Source organism: Rhamphochromis sp. 'chilingali' (genome assembly GCF_963969265.1).
Source record: "Rhamphochromis sp. 'chilingali' genome assembly, chromosome: 2".
NCBI classification, from domain to species: Eukaryota; Metazoa; Chordata; class Actinopteri; order Cichliformes; family Cichlidae; genus Rhamphochromis; species Rhamphochromis sp. 'chilingali'.
The window spans coordinates 19,982,325-20,009,009 of NC_137930.1; the positions used below are offsets into that span (position 1 = coordinate 19,982,325).

General features: G+C 40.2%; 1 long non-coding RNA gene across 1 annotated transcript; it reads left to right on the top strand.

Moving 5' to 3' along the window:
* Positions 1-447: 447 nt before the first annotated feature.
* LOC308392104 lies at positions 448-22,881 on the top strand. The gene is made up of 4 exons (XR_013970757.1): positions 448-482; positions 9,659-9,715; positions 9,816-9,881; positions 20,312-22,881. It is a non-coding gene; the product is annotated as an uncharacterized lncRNA (long non-coding RNA).
* The last annotated feature ends 3,804 nt before the right edge of the window (positions 22,882-26,685 follow it).

A 26,685-nucleotide genomic window follows, 5' to 3' on the forward strand; every position in this document is an offset into this window, starting at 1 on the left:
GACGTTGACAAAAAGCAAAGGCAGAATCACATAGTAGGATAAAGAGAGAGCAATTGTCTGTGGCCAACATCTGCCAAACTGCTGCCTTTAGGGAGCTGTATCTTCTTATGGTCTGTCCGTGCACCTGTTGTCACTTTTGTTTGCTTTAAGTGTTGCCCTAATTTTTGAGTAATGTTGTGGCACCCTGAGTATTTTGAGCATTAAGAACAAGTCTCAGATGTGTTCCTTATGTGTTCGTGCCCACCCCCCCATCATCTTTTTTTGCTATTTGTTGTGACAATAGTTTGCATCATAACACAGAGCGAAAAGCTCATTTGCTCCCACCTGATGTGATGTTAGGGCGATATTTAGTTTCGCCAGTAGGTGGCAGTGGCGGCTCAGCCAAACGGGTAACTGGCAAAATAGTCCTTCACAAAAGTAACGCAGGCCAGTTATTACAATGGAAGCCGCCAGTAACACTGAATTGTTTTGCTGTGTTTCAGGTGAGAGCAATATACGAGAACTACATACATTTATGTAAAGTCGATGCTTATTTAACATGTTTGGAGTGTAATTCTTGTTTATATGGTGTTTAATGTGAGCGAATAAGGGAGTTGTTTCACGTTATCTGTGGGTAATGCTAGTAACATTTGTGCGCTAGCTAAGTCGTGTTAGCCTCCTGCATTAATCTCTGTAACCGTGTTGTTCCATCAGTAAGGTGAAAGGAAACTGTTAGCTGGTTTTAGTTAAAGTTATAGGAAATAGACCAGCCAGTACATGTTATGTTGTCTATTGTTTACTGGTCATTTTCTCTGTGTGTTAAGGGCTGATTAATACATGGCCATTACACGTAATGCTACAAAAGTAACGCAGGCCAGTTATTACAATGGAAGCTGCCAGTAACACTGAATTGTTTTGCTGTGTTTCAGCGCAATAAATCTTCATGTGCACCTGAATGAACCCTGTCGTCCTTCAGTGTGTAACAATGTGTATCTGAGAAGTGACTTCCTTCCTGTGATCTTGCATCTTTTGTAGTAATCAATGTCTGACATTTTAATGAGAACTAACCATAGATCTTTATCCAAACACTGTCTTTTGGTTTAATTTATGATGCCAAATGCCTGTCATATTCTTTAGTCATCTCTCTGTAGTCACCTTTTGAGTCTTCTCTTAAGCACTCTCAATCAGATCATTATCTTACAATTGCTTCAAGGACAACATTCAATATCCCTTCACCAGACAGTAGGGCTGCCACGATTTGTCGACTAGTCACGATTACGTCGACTATCAAAATCGTCGACGACTGATTTAATAGTCGACGCGTCGTTTGAAGCTTTGTAAGATCCCAAAAGACGCAGGAATAAGTAGCAGGATTTAAGAGTGTAATAACGGACTGAAACAGAAGATGGCAGCACTGCATGTACAAGGATGCCAGCTACCGTTAAACCCCGAAGAAGAAGAAGAAGAAGAAGAAGAAGAAGCAGCAGCTGTGTCCCAGAATTCATAGCGCGGCCCAGCGCAGTTTCCAACAATGGCGGCAGCTAGTTAGTTTTAATGTTACTCTTATTATTCTTTCTGGGTCACAAAATAAATGTTTAACATATTTTCAGGCGAGAATGTAGCTGTGTAAACCTCAAATATCTGCTCAGTTTATCAGGACACCACATATTTTCAAAAGCGCTCCGACGTTTTCGGAGACGTCTGTTACCCACTAGCTCGTTAGCGAGCCGGGGGCTAGGCTCACTAGCGCCGTGAGAACACCGGACTCCCCGCAAATCGTTGTCAAACCCACCGCTGTCTTTCGCTACTCAGGTTAAATATATATGAGTCACTTAGATAACTTAAAATGTTATTGTTTGGCTTTTTTTTAGTATTTTATTTGTTCCTGAGTAAATCAGTTTGTCTGAGATTAAAGTTATAGTTTTTGCACAGCTGAATAAACGTCAAGCAGACAGCTGATTATCAGAAGTGTGAGATGCTCCAGAATATACTCCAGTGTCCTGTTATATTTTAGATGGCAAGGAGTTTATTAAACTTCACCGAAACAATTGCAAATTTCATTAAAATTTAATAAACTATCATCTTGTCTTTATTTTTAGTTAGCACAGACCTTAAACACTTAAAGCTGTAAGCTAATGATAGTTATATAAGAGCAGATGCTGCTGGTGCAATAAGCTGTAGTTTTACGTCTAATGGATGATGATCTGATTAGTCGACTAATCGCAAAAATAATCGGTGACTAGTCGACTATCAAAATAATCGTTTGTGGCAGCCCTACCAGACAGCAATAACCTGCAAAATGTATAAGCAAATGCAGACTCCCAGGCAGACAAACGTAAACAAAGAAACAAACCTTTAAAATGACGGGGTTCAGATTTACGAAGTCCATGAAATGAAACAGAAAAGTAAAACCACAAGAATCCATGAACAGCAGACAAGCACGCAAGGATGAACACTGAACACAGGAATGACAGAAATATACTCACACACTGAGAGCTAATGGTGATTACAAATGAGACACAGATCCACACAATTAAGACAATCACAGGTGAGGAAGTACAGCTGAATACAAGACATGGACGACAACTATGTAAAACTAAGTAAGCAACAATAACTAAACAGAAAATTGCATACACAAAGCTGACAAGAAAACTTATAATTACATGACAGTTTGGGCAATCAGAACCTTTAGACATTTATTTCTTACAGTTTAAAAAATATTGAGTTGTGCCATCAAATTTCATCTACTACAACATCATTTCTTTATTTTAGACAAATTGTACAGTTAAAATTCTTGACACAGACAGAAAGGAGAGTTTCACCAGTCAGGAATCTTGATGTCATCTGTAATTTTGAGGTATAATAAAGTCCCATTTAACTCTAGAGAGAATAAGTGTAGTGATTAATTTCGGTTGTTCGCATTAGAGTGAGTGAGTGGAGTACCACACACACACATTGAATTACTGACAATTTCAAAAGATGAACGGTTCTTATTGAATTGCAAAAGTGGTAATCAACTTTGGAAACCTAACATACTGCATTTCTGGACTGTTTTACATTATACAGTTATTGAGCAGGCTTAGCTAATTAGAAAATAAGATCATGTGTGAAGACAGTCACACACACACAAACACACATACTTGCATGCAGTGATTTGGCCCTTCTTGCAATGAAAAGACCCATAGCATGACTTTTAGTAACACAGCAGACCAAGGTGAGCTTGAGTTTGAAAGCATGAAAATTGGGTTCATTTGTGAAATTAATTAAGTTTAAAACATGATGTCTGTCTGCAAAGCAGTTTCCTTGACTCTTGTTTTTTAATCCAGTGTCCACTAAAAACATGCTTCTTCAAAGCAGGTGGAACTGCTAAGTCATTTGTTGGAGGAGGCATGGAGTGTATCAGCAACAGCACACAGCTGATTCAGGCTGCCAAGATATAACTGAAATGAGTAAGAGTCCAGATGTGAGTGTGTCACTACAGTAAACAGAACTAATACTTGGCGGCTCAGCACTTGCTATATACTCCAAAGGAATCTTCACTTTTTCATGCTTTGCTGTCACTGCGGTAATAAAGGGGCCGTACTGTAAAGGATAGTCACAGTTAATGGCAGCTGTCCAAAACAACTTCGCAGTAGGGGTATAATAAGTTTGGGTTCAGTCTGGGTTTAATATGAAATGAAGTCAGCGAATGTGCTACTGAATACACATTCACATAAATGGGCGTTCTTAAAGTCAGCAAAGAGGCACAGAAAAGAAGACCAGACACCAGCGAGGGAGGATAAGAAGGACAGACGCAACAACATTGCCATCCCCTATGTAGCCGGTGTATCAGAAAAACTCAGGAGAGTTTTCTCCAAGCATGACATCCCGGTGCATTTCAGACCCAGCAACACACTCAGACAAAAACTGGCTCACCCGAAAGACAAAACTCCAAAACACAGACTTAACAATGTGGTGTATGCTGTACAGTGTAGCGAGGAATGCCCAGACCTCTACATTGGAGAGACCAAACAGCCACTTCACAAGCGCATGGCACAACATAGAAGAGCCACCTCCACAGGACAAGACTCAGCAGTCCATCTGCATCTTAAGGATAAAGGACACTCTTTCGAGGATGCCAATGTTCACATTTTGGACAGAGAGGACAGATGGTTTGAAAGAGGAGTGAATTAAGCCATCTATGTCCACTGTGAGCGACCATCTAAGAACAGAGGCGGTGGTTTACGACACCAACTCTCTGCCATCTATAATCCAGTTTTGAGTTCCCTCCCCAGACGCCTTAACGCCCACTCACATCCTTGGCCATCTGATCTCAGGAATTCGCATGATAAGGTGGGGCCAGGTTTCACAATGAACACACCCGAAACTCTGGCTGATTGGGACCCACGCCCAGTTTCACACCTTGGCTCAGGCGATTAGAGGATCATCAGGGGGTCCTTTTGTCCCTCTGTGGGGGGTCCTCCCACTAGGTTTAAATCTGGGACTCCCCAGCATTTGACCTTAGAACTGAAGAAGCTTCTCGGATGAGAGGTGAAACGTCTTCAAGCAACTTAAAGAAGTCCAGACGCTTTTCTTTGCAAGCTCCTTTGAACACATTCACATACAGACACACACACACATATGGAAAGGCTCAGTTCACAGCACACTGAACATGCCAGAGGGATATTTTCTACAAAGATGCCATCGCACATCATCCATTAGCCGTTTAAGAAGGAGGGCCCTGTGGTCACTGAGGGTCACCATTGTGGTCACTGAGGGTCACCAAAATTTAAGATACTGCTGCTAGTGTAACTGCTGTATTGACTGTTTGCAAATTTAGTTCCTATCAGCTTCAAAATCATGCCTGCACTTCCTCTGGTTGCCAGCAATCCACAGCCTGAATTTGCAGACTGTATGAAAAGCTTTCTTTGGATAATTGGATACTTCATTGCTCAAAATGCAAACAGTCTGAAAGGTCTCAGGTCGCCTAAAGATTCAGATACTGTATAACTGCTTTAAAGGCCCTGCCTTACTCACATCTTTCCAAAATGGCGACTTTGAAACTAAACTGGTCCTTTGAGAAGAGTTTATATGACAATAGCAGTAAAAACTGCACTAAGCAGAAAATCAACCCCTTTGTTATTTTGTCACACCTGCTTGCACTCAATTATGTGTCAGTGACACATAATTGAGTGCGAGTTATTGTTGAATTTGTGATCGACACTAACACACAATCATTTAAGGATGTGGCATCAGTCACTGACTGATCAAACAAATCTAGTAACTGTTACATAATTACTGGATTTGTTTGCATCACACCCAGCAAATTAAACCGAACTGAATATCCCTGATTAAACATTGAGTGTTTTTCAGAAGCAGTGATGCAAAACTGTTGTAGTGTGCTGTCATTTGAACAGGGCAGCATTGACAAGAGAAAAATCACTGCACTTCATCTGTCTTTTTTCTCCTTACATTTAAGTGCACTCTTCTGTGGCTTAACATGGCCAAACATAAGCGTCAGCACTAAAAGCTCCAGCTACTGATCCAGGCCGAGGTGATTGATCACCCTTTCTCTGTACTCACAGCAATACTGAACATTTTTTCTTGTCTTTAGGCCAACTATTAATCCAAACTGATGGAAATAAAGTTTTGTGAGGCTGAAGAATAAGAGAGAAAAGACTGTTGCTTATATTGTTATTGTTATTGTGCACTGGATGTTTCTTTAAGTGGCATGCATTTTTATGCATTTTCAAAGGCATGTGGAAGTAATATGTAAAAAAGACCCTCAGCTCAAAGTCTGTTAGAGAGTAGTAGATGTGGCTATATTGAAACAAAGTCTAAGCAGCCCACAGTTGTACTTGAATAAATGTAAGCCATAGACTCAGAATAGCAGCAGATCTCACACTTCATAAGATGGAAGCAAAGAAAGCTGGCAAAAGTTCTTAGTTTATAGAAATACCTATTGTGGTACTGTAGTATAGTACTCAAAATCTCTATTTGCTTGCCTATGAACAAACAATCAAGAGTCGAGGTACTGTAAATAAATACCATAAAGTGGCGTTAGTACTTTGAAAACATAGTACAGTACTTGGTCATTCTTTCATAAGAATACCAACCAACATAAATAAATAAATAAAGGTTTATCCATATGGTGTTTACCCAGGCAGCGTGTCATGTGATTATATTACATATGACTGCGTAACTACACCACGCACCATGACATTATGTGTTATATCACCAGTTTACATATGAACACAGCAGCCAGTAGGCAGTAGGCCTTTTTTTCAGAGAACTACTCATAACGATTAATAACTACAGCGCAATGCTGTTGGATTATATCTGATCTGAGGAAATTACGTCTGCATTGTGTTCAAGCATGAATGAACTGAATCTGGTCTTAAAATCTGGCACATGTGAGGGCATCCAATTTTAATACAGTGTACTGATGAAAGGTCATTTCAGTTTTTGCTCATTTGCAAAGTGAAAATATTTAGGGCTGCGTGTATGCTCATCAATCTTGTCACATGATCATCATTCACCCTCTTTCCTGGTGAAGCATTTGTCTGTCATGGCAGTTGTGTTGTGTCTAAAGCATTCTTCCAAATAAAAGGACTTTTCCATTCATCAACAAACAAAATGATGCTATTTTTTGAAATTGTCAGCATTTTGTACAAATGCATTATCTAAACATGGGTGCTTAGGTTTGCAGGAAAGTCGCATGTATGCATTTTCTTACAAAGTGTACACAGATGAACTCAAATCCCCGCTCATTCTGTATCAGTTATTCATCGCTGAAGCAAAATGTAATCTGGTCAGCTGGAGGGCACATGGATGTCAGAGGTTTCCCTCTGATATAGAGTCCTATCCATATACTCCGTGCAGACATGTGACACCTAAAGCCTCCTGCGTAACAGTAAATAATCCTACCATCGTTAAAGCCATCCGGATTAAAGAAAATCCCTCATGAATTGACTTTTTGTTGTAGTTTCCATAACCATACTAATGACGATATTGTGATTCTCCGCACGCTTTCTCATCAGGACAAGAATTCAAATAGACCACAAAATGTTGTGGTTGTTACACATAGAGCAGACTCAGCTGCACATCCATCACACTGTAGTAAAACTGCTATGGGCGATGTCAGCCTGAGTTCCAGCCATAAAAACAAATCCATAAAAAAATATGTATTTGTAATTTTGTGGATTAAGGAGCGAATGACCTCTGCAGCCTGTTAAGTCTAAGCTGTGGAATCCCGACCCATCTGTTAGACAACATAAGCTTTTATTTTATTTTTTTCCTCCCCATAATAAAAAATGAAAGGGATCAGATGTAATTCTATTATGGTCCTGCTACTACCGCTAGTTCCCCCGGTGGTGCTATTACTAGTGCACCCGACTCCGTTAATATGGTTAATATGGTGAAACTGCTGTAACTGAGACGATATGTTAATTGTAATGCAGTATTTATTTTTTTATAGTGATTTATTAGGTGTTTTCTTAAGTCCTTAGGTTTTAGTTCCCCCAGCTGTTTTTCTTTTTGGCACCATTTACTTTTCCAGCATTTTGCTGCCCTGATCCCAACTTTTTTGAAACATGATACTGACATCAAAGTCAAAATTACTTTATTTTTTCTTAAAATATTATCAGTTCGTCAATTTAAACATTTTTGAAATGTTTTTTAAATTTCCTATTGGGAATAAAATATTCGCTTATGGGATTTCCAAGAGTCCACAATCCAGTTTCAGTTAGTTCTCCTTTTTAATCTAGTTCTTATTTTATATGTTAGCTAAAAGAATCATTTAAACCAAGTTTAATTCCCATAAATACTTTGGTACTGACCCTGCAACAGTGGCAGGTGACATATGAGCAACACTGCTGATGAAAGGGATATACAAATAATATCATATAATATAATAATAAATTATTTTTTCCTTCTCAACTTTAATACCTCCTGATTCTGTTCATCTGGACGTAGCGTTTTCAGTGGGAGAAACATTTCGTCACTCATTCAAGTGACGTCTTCAGTCTCAGCTGACTGCAGGTTTCCCCAATCTTATAAACGATACATTTGCACAATGACTGAAACCAGCTCACTGAACTTTAAGTAACAAGTTTGAGTTTTTACTTTTTCCATGTGCTGCTTTTAAAACTCAGTTACGCTGACTTTACAATGTACATTAAAAATCATACACTGAAACAGTAATATGCATTTGTATATATTTATATATGTATTTATTATATTATTATAACTTTTTCTTCAAGAAGCAGGAAAGCTGGACAGTACTATCTTCATTCACTACCAAGCTATAGTATGCCAAACATACAAACACAATTCTAAACCTCTTCCTTTATTCTAAAGTCAACAGAATCATGTGACAGCCACGTACTTTGCATGACAGACGTGTGATGCAATCCTGATATAATCTGGCTTTAAGTTGGACCACTAGAGCCTTTTCTTTTTCAACTATTAATATCATCATTATCATTGTAAGAAGCACATCTTTGTGGCCTATTTTGCACACAAGCTCGGCAGGTTTTGAGAAGTGCTGTTGCAGTGCAGATTTGCATCCTTCCTCAGAGCCTATATTGAATTGCTGTCAGGGGCAATTAAGTGTTTACATTAAAGGGCCATACCATAGGTTTATGGATTCTTTTTCCTCATATGTGAATATTTTCACATGCAGTAAAGTACTGGGTCACATATTTGTAAATTTTAAAAAAGATAGAATAAATATTTTGTTTTGCAAAGTGATGCCGCACTCTGCTGCAATCTTGTTTACGTTCCAAAAAGCTTTATTTCTGTTTTCATAACATTTCTAAATATATATTTATCCAAATCAAACAGACTAAACTAAAGACGAGGGAAGAGTAAAGGAAAGCAACATTGCACAGATAAAAGTATCTTGCCATTTTGTGCATAAATAAGTCTAAGATTTACTCGGGAACAGTAAGCTGAAAAGTTCAGAGAAAAATATCTGTTTGCCCTCATGATCCAAGGCCTGCCCTTCAGACTCTGTCAGAAGCCATGTGATAATCAGATGGTTTCCAGTCTCATTAGAGGAAAGTATTACATCACAGAATGAACCGACATGTACAGATGTACAGATTTAAATGTACTCAACCAGAAATTAAGGATCAAGAGTGCTCTACACACTGGATAGCCACGTGGCTTTTAAAGCCACATCAACAAAGGTGCTTTTCTTTGTGAAAACGAAAGCTAATAGCTTGACTAATGGTCTCTTTACTTTTTCTACATTGCAAAATGCAGTTCAGAGTTTTCTGTTCTTATGTTATTTATGAAAGTGCATAAGTATTAGGTCCTCAGTTCAGTTCTTGGGTTATTTTATTTTCGTTTCCCTTCCTTAAGAATGGCTTCTTGACAGCCACTCTTTTATTGAAACCATTTCTGATGAGGGTTCAGTGAACAGTAGATGAATCAACTGAACAGCCAGATGCTGTTCTCTGGTCCTGTGTCAGGTTTTTGCTGCATTTTTCCTATTTCTTTAAGACATGACTTTCTGACTTTCTTTCCTCAAGACATGGTTCCCACTCTTGCCTCAGGCTAGCGCTCTTCAGCCATCACACATGTGCCTCATCTGCCTGTAGTCAAGAGGCAGCTCCTGCATGTAGTCTCCACCAAATTTTCTGTGTGGTATCACCCACCTGCTGCCCATCCTACCACTAAATTTCCTATGTTCCAGCACCTACCTCGAGAAAACCAGTGCCTCTCTCCGGAGCTTCTCCCTCGACACTCTAAAGTAAGCTGTTCCTCACTCACACTTACCAAACACTTCTGGAGCAGCACTGTGAAATTCCCTCTGACAGACTCACCTGGACTAATCTCCCTCTCCTCTCTAGGCATGAATTCACGCCCAATCTCCTGCATTGATTCCTGGAAATACTTCTTGTTGTGATCTTCCCTGTGTAAGTTATTCCTTTGTGTAAATAAATCTGTGATCTGTGAAAACTTCCTCTTTTAGGTCACGCTGTAGAGTCCACTAAACTTAGACATCTTTAAGACATGACAGATCAGGTACAAGGACTGGACTAAAACTGAGTGAAGAAACAGCCAACATACAAAGAAAAAACTCTGAAAGAACTACTGCTCAGGACTAGTTTAAACATTATAAGAAATCTGGCTCCTTGGAAGTCAGATCAGCGCTTCTCTTTCACAGTCCTCGAGAGCAAAATATGAAGAAATGAGGGGTGACCCAAGACTTTTTCACAGTACTGTATCTTTGCAGAATTTCATCTTCTGCATCCGCTTTTGAATGACATGCTGATATTTAGTATTGAAGTGCAGTAGTTCCTAAAGTTTAAAATAACTTTGTTTTCTTCCTAACATTTACTCTGGAGCCACCATCAGGTTTGCATTTAAGAGTAATGCTTGAACAGCTTTAGGGTAGACTTCCCTGAAATATGGTAAAAAAAAACATTTCCGGATAAAATTTAGTATCTGTCCGTAAACCATACTATTTTGTCAAAGCATTATCAGGCTTGGCTCCGTTTCGTTATGAAATGCTGGTATACAGGACTGTATCCATAAAATAGCTAGTGTAGTCATTACGTCCATGTTATAATAATGATGTTAGCGTTTCCTTCAAAGTGATTAGCGCAGCTATAGAGTCCTTTGAAGTCAAGACTATGTTGCCTATGTTTCAGTGATGTTTTAGTCCAACAAAGAGCTCATGATTTTTATTAAATTTTCAATGTTTTTGCTAATAATCAGCCATCTCGGTGTATTTCAAATAGAAATTACATCACTAAAAGAGTAGATTAATTAGCACAGACTACTCCTTTGCAAGTGTATATCCTAAAGCCTTATTTCTATGTGTCACCATCTAATTCATGCTCTATTCATTCACTCGTGCCCTGATGATTCACGGAGGTGGCACGTGACAGTCATTAATCAGGTGTTTCCACGTGGCTGGGAGTGGTGATAAGACCAAGGCTTGTGATGAATGCTGGTGGGGATGAAAAAGCATTGTATTTCTTCCCTTTCACAGTACATTTGTCATATTGATTCAGTCAATTTACATAACAAAGAGGCCAGATGATCTCTCTCCCTCCCCTACTTTGAGGGTGGGTTGCGTGTTGTTCTGCAAAGTTTCTTCCTGTCAGCATCGTAGGAGGGAGCTATTTCTGGATCAGTGCTTTGTTGATTCTGATTTGGCGTCCCGGTGGTTTATTGACAGGAGGGAAACAGTTGGGCCACTTGACGTAAACTACTGGCCAAAGCTCCAATGACCTGAATGAGCGCAGAGGAGAGAAATCAATGTTTTTTAGTAGACAAGTCAAAGTTTCTTATGGATTCCAGAGCTTAATTTTATCTAGAGAACTTGGATTCATTCTGCTGTCTCACAAATACATGCAAATACACGCATGTCCTTTTTGTGAACCATTTGTCTTTGCCTCTCTTAAACTCACCGCACTCTGTTGGTGGCTTACTTTGAAAACAATAGTTTATGGCTTTGATAGAGCCTTCTTTGCTTTCAGATCTGCTTTAATTCTGACTCTATCATCTAAATGCAACATTTTTATTCACTCCCTGTAAACCCTTGAAATGTCTGTGTGGGAAAATCCCAGTAGATTAGCATTTTTCTGAATTACTCAGGCCAGCCCATCTTGGGACTAACAACCATGCCACATTCCAAATCACCTTTCTTCTCCATTCTGATGCTCAGTTTTAATTTCAGCAAGCCGAAATACACTGAGTTCTTGCCGTTGTATTGGTTGATTACATCTAAGTGTTATATGAGCAGTTGAACACGTACACCTAATGAAGTGTTGAGAGGACAGAACTCTGTAGATACTCTGGTGAGGACAGAATTAAGTCAGACATTTGTAGTCTACAATAAAAAGGCACAAATGCATAAAAGGTAGAGCAAGATAAATGTAATTTTGGATGTTTTTGCTCTCTCGAGTGGCCTACAAAGATAAAAGGGTTGTTTCAGTTATCTAACCTTCTATTTGCCCTGTTGTCAAATTACAGCTGGTCTGTGGTCCCTGAATCCTGACAACTAGCTGAGTGGTGATCTGTCTCTTAAAAGCTTGCATTACCCCTGAGGTTAATGGCATTTCACAGAGGTTACTGAATCTGAATTCCTTGAGAGACATTTTCTCTGCTAGTAATGTCATAATCAGCTCCCTCCATGTTTCTCTGTTTGATGATCATAGTACACGGAGATTTGCTCAAAGTTCATGGTCATCTTTATGGTTGTGATGGACATCCTTCATCATGACACATCTATAAACACCAACTACAAATGAAATAGAAGCTGCTCGAGATCGTTTGGATGCATCGTTTTCCTATAATGCTGAGTCCAGCGAGTCATCGGTCTTACATTTTCTACTGCAACACACACAATACAATTCAAAGCCTGTTCTGTCTGCCATTATTGCATCGCTCAGCAAAGTATCCTCTTTCATCTACCGTATAGAATGATATCCATTTTTTTCTATCATCTTAAAATCACACAGAATAGACAAGTGGCTATAGGAGAAAAAGGCCCTGGCATGTACCTCATGGCTTTTTTTTGTTTGTTTAGTTATTTATTTGCATGTCCTGAGGCATAAAATGAGAGACTGGATAGCGCTTTGGCCCTGGTTCTGGTTATATAGTGCCTCTTCCCTGTGAAATTCTAAAAATAAACCCATTTATCCTCTCGTTTAGTTTTTCTCATGGAGAGGAAATACACAATTGCAATTACAGAGATTGGGTTACTCTTTTCTATTATAACTTTTATTATTTGCCACACATATCAAAGTGAACAGAAGTTGCATTCACACCGGAAGTGACTTGCAACAACGTGGCAACCAGAACCAGAAGCCAATGATAAGCAGCGACTTCAAGCAACAACAGGTGAAAACTGGACTTGGGCAGGTCTGGAGATTTTTTTTTCAACTTCAAGGCCAGCAATTGAAGTGACTACCAATGAGAGCACAGGATACCAGTGATTGACATATGAGAGGTTGGTAAATACATTACAGGTTTGCCTAGGCACGCAGGTCAACACAGGAAGTGATTTGTAGCAACATGCTGACCAGAGACCATAGAAAGTGAATGAAATTTAGTATTTTCAAGCAATAACAGGCAAAGAAAACATTGATGACATGAAAAGGAGAGTTTTTTATATAAGATATTAACATGTGGAAGTCCCTTTAAGTTGTGTCTACACAGGGAATGAATCGCTTATTGTGCATTGCTGCCTTGTGATATGACAGTCACCAGCATCCTGGACTCCTTGGTAGTTTGATCTTAGGGTCTGCTCACCTCATGTTGGCAGCATTTTCTTCTCCATTAGTTGCTTGAAGTCACAAAATGCCATTGACTATGTATACTCACTGGTTCTTTTTTTTATTTTTTGCAGCTGAGAAGTTTTTCCTTGTATAAATGAAAGTGAAAACAGCTCCTAAGTGTCCATAAAACATCCTCAATTTCATAACATTTTAGCCCACTCACTAACTTTCTTGTCAGTATATTGAGTGGTGTATAAAGACTTGGTTGAACGAGACTGACTCACAGCATGACCTTACCCCTTTGGATGTTTAAAAAAGAAAAGATCACCAGATACAGACATATTGTGTTGTTTATTCCATGCAAGCTCTTTCCTTTTCAACATCTTCTCTAGATCAGCCCCCAATGTCCTTTAACCACGAGGAGTTGATCAGATATTCATTTAGCGTCAAGCAAAGGTGACAAGCAAGTCACAGAGATTTATTTGATACCACAAAGAAGTGCAGTAGATCTGAGAACAGACTCTGCTTGGGTTCTTCAAATAAATGTCAAGCTGGGAAATATTTTTACTTTCTGTGTCAAAACTTTTTTAATCACCTTATCCAAGCAAGATTTCTTTGTATCCTTTATTTATATATTAGCCAGAGTGAGTTTCTAAGTTAAGTTAGGGGAATCTTTTCTGCATACAGCAGACAGAGTTGTGGTCAGAAGACTTTATATTTTACAACATTTGTGGTCAAAAGTAACAAGTTTTGGCTTTTATTGGTTTCTTTGAGCTGTTCTTTTTCCAGGGTGGAATTTTTGCCCAGCATAACTCTTTGTGACTTAAAAAAAAGGAGAATTGGGTGCATAACTTTGAATTTGACTTCCTTAAAATCAATGAGCTTCCTAATATGGACCCAGCTTTTAAGCAGAGTCCAGACATTTTCAAAAGGGTTAAAGTCAGGACTTTATAAAAGCAATTCAAGAAGCTTAATGTTAGACCATCAAATGAAAAAAAAATGTTGATCTGTGATCATGATGTTACCACCACCATGCCTAACAGCTGGTCCAGTTTTCTTAGGTTTGAGAGCCTTATTTTCGCCTTTAGTACTCCAAACATACCTCTTGTCATTGTGGCCAAATAGCTCCATTTATGTCTCGTGCAACCATAAAACTTTTCTCCAGAAGGCATTTGGTCAACGTATCTGTATATTTGAGCCTGGATGTATATTTTTTTACTCTTCATCGATTAGAAAATAATCCTAAACTTAAGCTGTGTCCTGAACATTCATTCCACCCTGGAAAAAGAAATCATTGAAGACCCAAAATTACAGTGACATTCAGGGACATGAGTGTATGTAAACCTTTGACCATAACTATGCATTATATCATAACAGAGACATAGCAGACTTGGAAAACCTGAACTCAGCTGCCGAGGGATGCCTGTGCTTGTAAGCCCGGATAAATAGCATCCCGTGCACAACCTATTTGTTTTGATGAACAGATGAAAGGAGCGGTTTTTGTTCTGACCTGGTAAAAGTCATCCATCCATTTATCTTTTAGCAGCTGATTTAGTGCAGATTACCGTTCACGTGCTTGTACTTTGTCATGCAGCTAGACTTTGCAGCTAAAGTAATGGATATGGTACAGAAGCAAAATGCCTTCCATTCATTTATTCTATGTTTAATTGTGTTTTAAGAAAGGTTGTCAAGGACTAAAAAGAACACATTTCTCATTGTGTCATCTGTTAGTATGCATCCCTTCTCTCTCTTTCTCCTCTCTGTCTCTTTTTGCCTTGTTCTGAATTTCAAGCTTGTCCTTGAGTCTGGCTACTTTTGATAATTAAATTAGCCAGATGACATGTGCAGGTACTTAAACCAATTTATATATTTTTAAAAGTTAAAAGTTGACCGACACTATTTTCCAAATAGCTTTGTAAGCTTTTCTACCCTTTGCGACTACATGGAGAATGGTTAGAAACTCAGTGTGTGTCTCAGTTGTAATTTGACACTTCTGATGCATAGTGAAGGACAGAAAAGTCTTTACTGTTCCAAAATGTACTTAGGTCCATTTCCTGTTCCATCCCCCCTTTTTACAGCACATCATTTTAATTATCACTGTCCACATAGAGGAAACCAAATTATGTGAGTGAAAAAGGTAATAATAAGTGATAAACCAAAAGTGTCATTTCTATGCAATCATGTGTTACTTTGTTTTTGTGTGTGCGTTTGTGTATATGTGAAAATGTGCTTTGGTTTGTGAGAGGTGCTGAATGACTGAGATGATTATGTGGCTGAAGTGGGAGAGAGAGGGCAAAGTGGCCAAGACTCTAGTGACAATGCTGTATGAGTCTTATCCATATTGATGCTGTATTTACCATCACCGCCTCCCAGCACTGACCTGAAAGCCACTGTTTAATGCATTATTAAAAAGGCTTGAGGGCTTCAAGTGTTCTGAACTGACTGCAGACTATCAGAAGAGTTATACTTTATATTTCTGCAGCAGTGAAGACATGTACTGCTTAGTTAACTGTAGTTTTTTTACAAGCCAACATGGTGCTTGTTTTTAGGATGTGTCTCTTTAGCCCCCCCCCCAAAATTAACTCAGTATGTTTGACTTGATCAGTTGGGATGACGTAAGTAAAGCAGTCTTAGTTAATGACCAAGGGGAAAACTCTACAGCTGAAACATTAACCCAACAATGAGACCAAAACCTTCGATTTTGGTCTCATGTACATAGATGATTAATATCACATGCCCATACTTCTGTTTAATATAAAATGGTGGATGTGCACTAACTTGCTATAAGCCATGTTTGTCTTTGGTTATTAGTTTCTTACAGCAGGACAAAGTCACGCATTGCAAGACCCACAGCAGTCTCAAACTATAGCCAACAACTATGTAACAGCCTGTATTTATATAGCGCTTTACTAGTCCCTAAGGACCCCAAAGCGCTTTACACATCCCGTCATCCACCCATTCACACACACAGTCACACACTGGTGATGCCAAGCTACATTGTAGCCACAGCCACCCTGGGGCGCACTGACAGAGGCGAGGCTGCCGGACACTGGTGCCACCGGGCCCTCTGACCACCACCAGTAGGCAATGGGTGAAGTGTCTCGCCCAAGGACACAACGGACCAAGACTGTCCAAGCCGGGACTTCTGATTACAAGGCGAACTCCCAACACTTGAGCCACGATCGCCCATGTAGATAAAGTAACTTTGTTTAATTATTACAATCTTACTTACATTTCATTTCTCAAGCATGCCAAGAAAACTGCCAGGGCCTTGGTCGACTGTGGTCTATGACTGACAAGTTGGTCAGCTGGGGTCAGAAACAGAATTAGCCAATGCAGTCAGCAGGTCATCTCGCAGTACATCAGTTTGGACAGCATAGCAGTAATCTGCATGAGATATTGGACTGAAAAATGTTTCATTAGGACACATTTGAAAGAATACACAAGGCTGGATAGGTAGAAAAACACCAGATGAGGAAAAATGTAAATGAGTAGATGATGCAAAGTGCCAACCTGTCAAAAGGTTTTGGCTGTAATTATATTATCGGGTTTACAGTAAATTTCTTTTGCGTACATTTGCTTACAAGACAAGTATAGGGAGAAAACCTTGTTTACATGTATATAGTGTTAATGGCCATTCTGCAAATCATTTCAGCATTTTAAGCCAAGTGGATCTCATGATTTAAGAAAAAAAACAGACTAATTTGAAATTGCTTTTATTTTTTAAAAATGTAGAATAACAAATAAGTTGGCTAGCATCCAAATAACTAAGCCTGTGATTAATGTGTGCTGGGCGCAACTACCAGGCAAAGTTAGGTGTCATCTTACCCCAACATTAAACATTAACAGATCATCAGTGAGAAAGCAAAAGTAAGTCACGTATCAACTTGCTTAACATGGAGTATCTTAGACTTTGATAACAGGACTGCTTTCATTTCACAGTACTAATTCTTCATTCAGAGAGAATGGCACTTATTTTATTAGTATGTTTTCAGGTGCTTTGGAGAGTTGCTCCATATGTGAAAAAACAACTGGTAGTACTTTATCATAATGTCACACCATTAATAATTATTAAGGTAGTAGCGAGTGATTAATTCATCATTTATAGATCATTACTTCTCCTTAGTATGTCATTTAGAGATACAGATATGTTTATCCATCTGGTACTGTTACACCATGTATAGCTATCACTGCTACTACAGTATCACTTCTAGTAATAATCATAATGATCATGATAATAACAGGGCTGTAGAAGGGATGCAGAAGCTCTTCTTTGTAAAATAAGAGGTTTTTTTCACAGTTTATGTTTGTAAAATTGCATCTAAAGAAACTGGACTTGTGGAGTAATGTCCTACTGACACATTGCGAAGATGCTTGGTCCTAATACACAGTGCCATGTTGATAGAAAACCAAACAGAGCGTATCAGCACGAACACCTCCTACAAACTGCCCAGCACAGTTGTGCTTGAGGGTTGATGATTTTAGCTTTTTCTTTTTTTTCGCAGCCACGGGACCTGGGCCACTCACAGTCATAGAGATGTCCATGAACTCCTCTGTATACCAGACTTCTAACCCATCTGCTCGACCGTTAAAGTTCAGCCAACACAGGATAATGATCTCAAGCACAGCAAAAAAATCCAGAACAAAATGACTCTAAATGAAAAGAATCAATGTGTTGCAATGGCCCAGTCAAAGTCCAGACCTCAGCATGATTAAAATTAGTTTATGCACAGCTCTCTGTGCATGCCCACAAACCTCAGTGAGCTGAAGCAACGTTGTGACGAAGAGTGGGCAAAAGGTTCTCCACAGCAATGTGAGCGACTGAAAAGGTCATGCAGAAAACAAGTACTGTATTATTATACTTATTATTAGTTTTTGGCAGGACTGCATGGAGTCATGGTAAAAATGCATTTTAGCTAATTACAATGTCACATATGTCATTATTTGTCAAATAGGGTTGGAGACTTCAAGGTTTCAGACTAGCAGCTCAAGAGTAGTGTATTGTTGATAAACAGATTGCAACAAGAAAAAAATGCATGAAAATATGTTTATTGTGCATTAGCTTTTTTTCAAATACATGTTTTTAAACTGACCATTAATGCTTTAGGCTTGCTTTCTGGTGTATATGCACATGCTGAGATTCCCTCCAGTAGAAAAGCATGTACTGTTAACATAGATTGCTTTTAACAGACATAGACCGGACAAGACATACAGGGAAGTAACGCCTCCTGAGGCAATACCCCCACATTTGTGCTTACACCTTGCCAAGAATGGTCACTGTGTTAGTGATAGCTGCACCTCTGCATTATATTTTTAGGTCGGTATTAAGGCTTTGGCTTTAGCCACAATATGGCACAGCAACTTCAGAACACAACACCATGTTTATAAGGAAATGAAATCATTAACTAACAGAATGGAAAACTAGTGAGCGGTGTTACAGCTGCAAATAAATATAGTGCATGACCATGACAGGAAAAGAAATGGGTGTGATAATAGTTTCACCCACCCAACAATGTGGCTCGGTGTAGTGGTGCATGTTGTCTCAACTGTGCCATAAAATCAGTGATATGCAGGCCCAGTGCCTAATGCTTCAGAACTAATTTAAATATTGATGAGCCATATTATGAAACCAGCACACGTTCTGACCAACACAACACCCACACCGGGTTTTTTTTTAAGTAGTTGACTGCAAAAGTGAATGCCAAATTAAAATCCTGTGTTTACATGTACAGTTACAGTGGTAACATAATAACATCGAGCTCTCTTTTGTTATAAATGTCACATTCGTTCTAAGGGTCCACTGATGAAAAAGAATCCTTCTTTTGCCTGTTTTTGCTGCATGAGCTGCCACAGTCCAACCATCTGCTCGCTGGCATCACGTTACCCAAATATATAAAAAAAAATACCAGAACTCTTAATATCTTAAAAACATTCAACCATCCATCTGATATTGGAACATTCATGTCAGTTATTTTACTGAAGGCAATTTAGCATTGCCGACTTCACTTCTAGAAAGTTAATTTTCTAAGTTGTTTTGACCATCTTGCCTTTTCCCTGACATTACTTTGTTACAGGGGTCAGTAAATCTCTTCCTTTATCAAATGCATATCTAGCTCTGATAGAAGGATGGAGAAGGAGAATTAATTCAAGGATGGTTGTAGTGCACTGCACATGTGCAGTTGTACATGTAGATGTGTGTCTGTCATGAACTAAAAAAAATGCAGCCAGGACAACTGGGGATGGGAGTATAATGGCTTGGAGAGGCAATGAAATGTGGCCATCTCAAGGATACTGCACTAAGGTTATATTTATTGATTACAGCTCTGTGATGAGGACACATGAACTGACATGTACAGTATTCCATGTATGTTTTCATCTCTCTATAAATGCTAGTGATGTTTTGACATCGGTTAAATTCTCGCAGCTTACTTGAGATTTTTATAGCTCTTACTGCTCGAGTCTGTCGAGTTCAGAAATGAGAGCAGGTTCACCCTGAGCTCATGTGACAGACACGAAAGAGAAACCGTAGAGAGCATTGTGCTGCCTGTTACGTCGTTCAGCGTGGCCAGTTTATCTGTGGGTCACTGATGGTCTTGTGAGGTATTTCATTGAGGGATGCACTGACCTCTACAGGCTCAGCAACGGGACCCTGACTGGCGTTAGGTATCAGGATGAAACGGTTGTCCCAGGACCCACTGTCAGACCTTACACTGGTGCAGTGGGTCCCAGGATCATGAAAGTGCCTGGCCTCATGTTCAACCAGTGTCAGGTGCATCATTTTTATCCTTTGATCTGCAGGGTGCAGGTCAAAGGGAGCAGCATGGTGATAAGGTAGCACTGTTGCCTTACAGCAAGAAGGGTTTAAATTTACTATCTGGCTGGGGTCATTTAGTGTGGTGTTTGCATGTTACATGTCACATGGGTACTCAGGCGTCTTCCCACAGTCCAATGACATGTAATTAGTAGGGTTAGATTAATCTGTGAGTTCAGATTGTCTGTGAATGATTGTCTTCTTCTCTATGATGATTGAGATCTGATGTCTTTTCAAAGAGTTTAATTTCTTTGAGCAGTACATTAAAACAGTGCTTTTCACAGTCTTTCTTTCTCCTCCTCAGTTCCATGCAGAGCCAAGGCTGTTTCTGTGTGGATGGGAAACTTCACAGCAACTGTAAAGCAAAGCACATCTCTTGCTATCCTTATGTGACTCAGCAGTGAACAGCTGGTGAAGAAAGAGAGAGGGAGAGGCAGAGCCACAGTGACATGTTCAGAAGCAAGTCACCATCACTGAGATGGCAGTAAGAAAACTCTACATTAACCTGCTGCCACAACAGTGGAGAGCACAGTGTTGAAGGTTGAGCTTCACCGGCTCGCCCGCCACATCCTTACATGGCATCTCATACAACACTTCCAAAAGGAAACGATGGACTTAAAAAGCTATTTTATATTTGGCATAAAAACAAATATACAATTTTTTGTGTCTTTTACTCTGTGTATGAATATGACTTGACATATGTTCAGTCAATTTTCAAGTCAGGCTTAACCTACACTGGAATTACAAGATTAAAAGATCTTTGTAGCTAATTTTTTAAAAATGAGTGTATAAATAGCCATTTTATTACAATATAGACACTTTCGGTTAACATAAGTGCATCATCCATCCCCTGGCCTATCGTGTTTGACGAATTATAGGAAAGAGTTCAAGAAAGAAATATTTTCGGTGTAACTGATTCTCACTTTTTCTTTGATTTTTCTAGAGAAACAACAATAGATCCTCTTCATTTTTACCTGTTCTACATTTATGATCTTTTCTTTAACTGAATTATGACTCAGTCTGTTTGCTCTTTGATTTTATCGCTCACCTATTATTGTTCCAACTACTATAACAAAAAGTAAAATAGAGGCTATCATCTTGCTAAGGGAAAAGGTAGACTAGAAGAGCAACATAATGTGCTAACATCAATATTTTCCTAGAAGGAAAGTCTGTCCATTAGAGTTGCTAAGCTACCGGATAGTTTGAGAAAGGAAAGGTTAGGAGAATATATATACTCAGAATAATAGCTACTATATGGCACATGCAATCTGAGACATTATTGAGATCCAGAGGGGTCGGATCATTAGCTCATACAGCACAGAATTACATGCATATAATGAGGGTTATATTCATCCTCAAGCAAAAGCGTATGTAATCATAAAAAAAGACTTGGTGTAATGATGACGGGAGGTAGAGTTGACCTTGACACCCAAAGACAACCCTCTTTGCTTCAGTGAATGTGCTCATGTCAACAGCACCTTGACCTTCCAAAAAAAGGGAACAAAAGGAAACAAAAGATACATATATATAAATATAATCTTACAGATTTAGAGATTTTTTCTCTGGATGCAAATACATCTTGCAGGACTACACAAATGTGTCTGTGATGCAGGCTGTTAGTATTTCTAGTGTGCTCAAAGTTGCTGTGGCACTCTCCCAGTCTGTCTGGGCATGTGCAGGAAAGCACTGCAGTGCTGCACTCTGGAGAGAGAGAAAGACAGAAGGAGAGGAGTTTTGACAGTAGGGTGCTCATTCCCTGCAACATACTCTTTTTTTATCCCATGTGTGAGGGAGCATTTAGAGGATAAAAGGCTATGGTCGGCTGCTGCATTATAATGCATCCATTAAGCAAGAAAAGGTTAATGTCATTGTCAGGAACCTACAAGGCACTGAACAACTTTTCATGGTACGTATTGTGATTTCATAGCTCATCAGTGCAGTGCAACATGTTCCTTTTCAGATCTTGCTCTTGCCAGCAAATAACAGAGTATATTTGATGCTGCATAATTTAAAGAAGCACATCCAAGATTAGCGATGTATTTTCTACCCTTTTTATGAACGCAGACAGTTTTAGCCAGGCAAGGACAGCTCCTTGATCAAGAGAAACAACCAAGTCCACTCACAGGCGGCTCTTCCTATTGGCCTTTGTTTGCTCCAATAGAAAATGCTTCCTTTCATCTCTTTTTTTAATGTGATTTTATTTTGTGTCTATACAGTATTTTTGTCTTCCCCATGCTTTTATTTGTTCCCCTTTCCAGGCAATAAACATCCCAAAAAGTGTCTGCTGAGAAAAAACAGGTGGTCTAAACAATCCTTTTAGATCAGAAAACCCCAGTTCTTCCCGAACAACACTGTAGTTGATCAGTGAGAATGGTTCCCATTAAAGGCCACATAGTGACTTCTAACGTGTCATTAATTTGGGAATTTGTTGTTTAAAATAACACAGGAGGAAAACAGGGATTAAAAGTACAAAAAGAAAAGAAAAAATGAAATCAGTAGTAAAGATAGAGGTAAGAAGAAACAGCCCCTATGCCCTATACACATAAATAGAGGTCATAAGGCAAAACACCTTTTTGAAAGAGGCAATAAAGTGCTAGTAGAACAGAGAAAGGGTAAAACTCTTCTTCTGTTGTCATTTTTTTTCTCCTACAAATTAATTACATAAAGAATCACAGATAATGTTCTCTAAGGCAGGAGGTGCTGAGGTTATCAGCCCTGGAGCTTTGATACAATATCAGGCTGCAGCATTAATTGGATACTTGTGCTGCTGCAGGCATGATCACTCTCTGGCTCTCGAGCTGCTGAGGCATCAAAACAGGTGGAACATAAATGGCACAGCATGTGCACCTCAGAGTCGTGACGCACCCTGGTATTGCTAAAAGCTGTCATCCATTTTGTGGGCAATGATGACGATAGTGGCGAAAGGGGGTGGGTGGGGGTGAGATCTCTGGGTTGAAAGGGCCATCAAGTGGCCGGGAACTGAACTGCACCGTCAGCTCAGTGCTGGAGCACCCAGGCTCTGCTGTAATGACTCCAAAAGACAGACAAGCGAAACAGTGCTTACCACTGAACTTGAAATGGTCACACTTGAGCAGTCCCATTTAGGCAAGCTGCAGGTGTAATTTTCTGCTAAGTGATATTGAAGGAGGTGTGACTGACAGGCTTCAGTTGGGAAAAAGAAGTTTCCCATGAATAGAAATTCAAATAATGTCCGGAATAAAGCTCAATCATACCTGACTGACCTCCCCAAAGTGTCAGGGTCCTGGGACTGGGCAACCCAGGATCCCTGAGCAGTCATGTATTATATTATTATTATTATTATTATTGTTGTGTATTTTGGTGTTGCTCCCCCTTCCCTGTGCTTGTGTATATGTGTGTGTGGGTGGCTGAGCACTTGTTTATAGGCGGCGTCAGGCCTGGAGGGTGTGGCCCTGCAAGGGGACTGGCCACACCCGAAGCCACACACCTGCTGCTGATCAGGCCTCATCGGGGGAGCTACTTAAGAGAGTCTTGGAGCTCCCACCGACGCGGGATCATTCCTTGAGACTCCACGTTAGTCGTCCCATTGAATTGAGTTAATGTGTGTAAGTGTATGCCCGCGGTTATTTGTGTCCTGACGGCTGCGTCTATTGTTTCCCGCAGGAGGAGCGTGGAAGGCACGAAGAGCAGCGAGCACCGGGGGGTGCTGACACGGGAGCGGAGAGCACAGAGACACGAACTATTCACGCAGAGACACGACACGGGAGTCTGGGAGAACACGGGGATTTATTGTTGTTTTTGTTCCACTCTGTAAATAAACACACTGTTTATACATAGAGCACCGCGCCTGGGTCCTCCTTCCCCACTCCTTCCACGGTGTGCCATGCCGCACCGTGACACAAAGGTACCACAGTTGCTGTAAGAGACACCTCAGTCCTCCTGTTTCACTGGGATATCCTTTACAGACGCCTCAGTGACTCCGCTATCCAACTCCCTGTAATGCCACACTGTGTTCCTGAGAAACTGAAGAACTCTTGAGCTTCGCAGGTGCTGGAGAGCGGCGTTTGTGCTTATATCAGGCCCGCTGTTGGAGGTTACAGCGAGGTCGAGGTCAATCAGAAGTGAAGTCAGCAGCAGCCTATTATTAGTGTAGGGTTTCTCCTCCGTCTTCGTAGATCACTTGACCCAAAGAATGAGCTAGATAGCGAGGTCACTTAGCAGAGCACGAGCGTCACAACTTGGTTCCAGGGAATCATTACATAGTTGATGGGATGGAGGCACACTGGGAATAGTTTTTCTTCTGTGTAATGATCTGTCAGGATGAGAGAGGCTGCTCTGCTCTCAGGAAAAAGACACACCTGTTAATGAGCAGTGTTTTAAATCCTAAGTCAGCTTTTTTTTTTTTTAACATGATTTAATAAAGTAGAAATTGGACTGGTAGATCTGCAGCACTTCAGTTGATTTTTTTCTTCTAGATACTCAGTTATAATTCAGGATTTTTTAAACAAGTTCCTGGCTGGTAAAACTCTTTTGTACAAAAACATTATCTAAGACAGGAACTTTACACTTCTACATTCTCCAGTGAAAAAGCTGTCTGATTTCTGTATTCAGTGAGTTCCATTCAAAGTGACAGAAGCCACATGACTGAGGTGTGAGTCAGGTAGGCATACATCTAGGCACCTGGAGTCCCAGGCTTCTACCGTTCTACCTTTAAAAGCCGGAGAGCAGTCAAATGCTGGAAGTGGAAGATATGTATATTAGGTTGTTACCTAGGAATTCTGGAGGGAGGGGAGTGGGGGGGTGTGATTGAGGGGGTGGGGGAGCTGCTAAAAGCTGTGAACTTCCCTTTTGTGTTTCATCTTGATGCATTCTCAATCATCCAGGGAAATAAATCTCCAAAAGTCACCAACTTGGAGTGTTTCAGTTTGCCATCTTAGGGAGAAATCAACACACATGGGTGTATTTCCTTTGTTGCTGAGATTTATTGATAAAAACAGTACAAAAAACCAACCATTTGTACTGTACTGTACTGTATCTGAACCACGCTGTGCATGCTGCTTGACCTTCCCATTGCTCACAATTTGAATTTGTTCACACTGCAGATAAGGGGACTGCTTCTCCACCGAAAAAGAGAGCTTGTTTGGGGACTGAGACAGCGAAAGATGGCACAGTGTGGCGTGAAGAACAGGTGGGGACCTGTCTCCCTTTCACCCCAATAGAAGCGTACGCTGCAGATGGAGAGCCAACGGCTAAGGCCAGGAGAAGTATCTCGAGTCGCCTTCAGAGCTTCCTGTGTTTCATCACTCTTGACATGCTTCATAGCATTCAAGAATGGACTATTCAACATGCACAGCAAACGGAGCATGTTCATTGGTTCATGGACCTCCCTGAACTAATGGCATTTATTGCAATTGTCATCTTGCGGGGGGTTTACAGGGTTCCATCTGTAAATGACTGCTGGATGGATAATTGGAACCCACAGATAATTGGAACTATGGCACGAAACCGCTTCCAAGACATCATGCAACACCTACGCTTTGATGACAAGTCCACCCGCTGTGATCGAGCAAAGACTGACAAGTTCGCTGCAATTTCCAGTGTGTGGGGATCATTTGTCACCAACTGCATCACGTGCTACAACCCTGGTCTACATATCACCGTTGATGAACAGCTTTTCCCATCAAAGACTCGGTGCTGTTTCCTGCAGTATATTGCAAGTAAACCGGACAAGTTTGGGATCAAGTTTTGGGTGGCCTGCGACCTAAAATCCAAGTACATTTGCAATGTCTTCCCATATCTTGGCAAGGACCCCAATCATCCCACTCGGGAGAGACTTTCTGAAAATGTAGTAATGAGGCTGATGGAACCATTCCTAGACAAGGGCAGAAATGTTACCACGGACAATTTCTTCACATCGCTTTCACTTGCGCAAAAACTTCTTAGACAGAAAACCTTCTATTGGGGTGAAAGGGAGACAGGTCCCCACCTGTTCTTCACGCCACACTGTGCCATCTTTCGCTGTCTCAGTCCCCAAACAAGCTCTCTTTTTCGGTGGAGAAGCAGTCTCCTCATCTGCAGTGTGAACAAATTCAAATTGTGAGCAATGGGAAGGTCAAGCAGCATGCACAGCGTGGTTCAGACTGATAACACTACCAAAAGGAAGCCAAACGCTGTCACCCTTTACAACAAAACAAAGTGTGGCGTGGATGTGATGGATGCCAGGATTGTGAGTGATTGCTGAAAATGTTGTAATGTACTCACTCGCTTTTTATTATTATTTGTAAATATGTGTACAAATGGTTGGTTTTTTGTACTGTTTTTATCAATAAATCTCAGCAACAAAGGAAATACACCCATGTGTGTTGATTTCTCCCTAAGATGGCAAACTGTAACACTCCAAGTTGGTGACTTTTGGAGATTTATTTCCCTGGATGATTGAGAATGCATCAAGATGAAACACAAAAGGGAAGTTCACAGCTTTTAGCTCACACACCCCCACTCCCCTCCCTCCAGAATTCCTAGGTAACAACCTAATATACATATGAATGACTAGCCAATTTAGCTTCCACTTCCAGCATTTGACTGCTCTCCGGCTTTTAAAGGTGGAAACGCAAAATGATGGCTCCGCGGGGGTTTAAGTGCTAGGCAAATGCTACTGACTTGTTTGACTATCCATCCATCCATCCATTCACTTCCGCT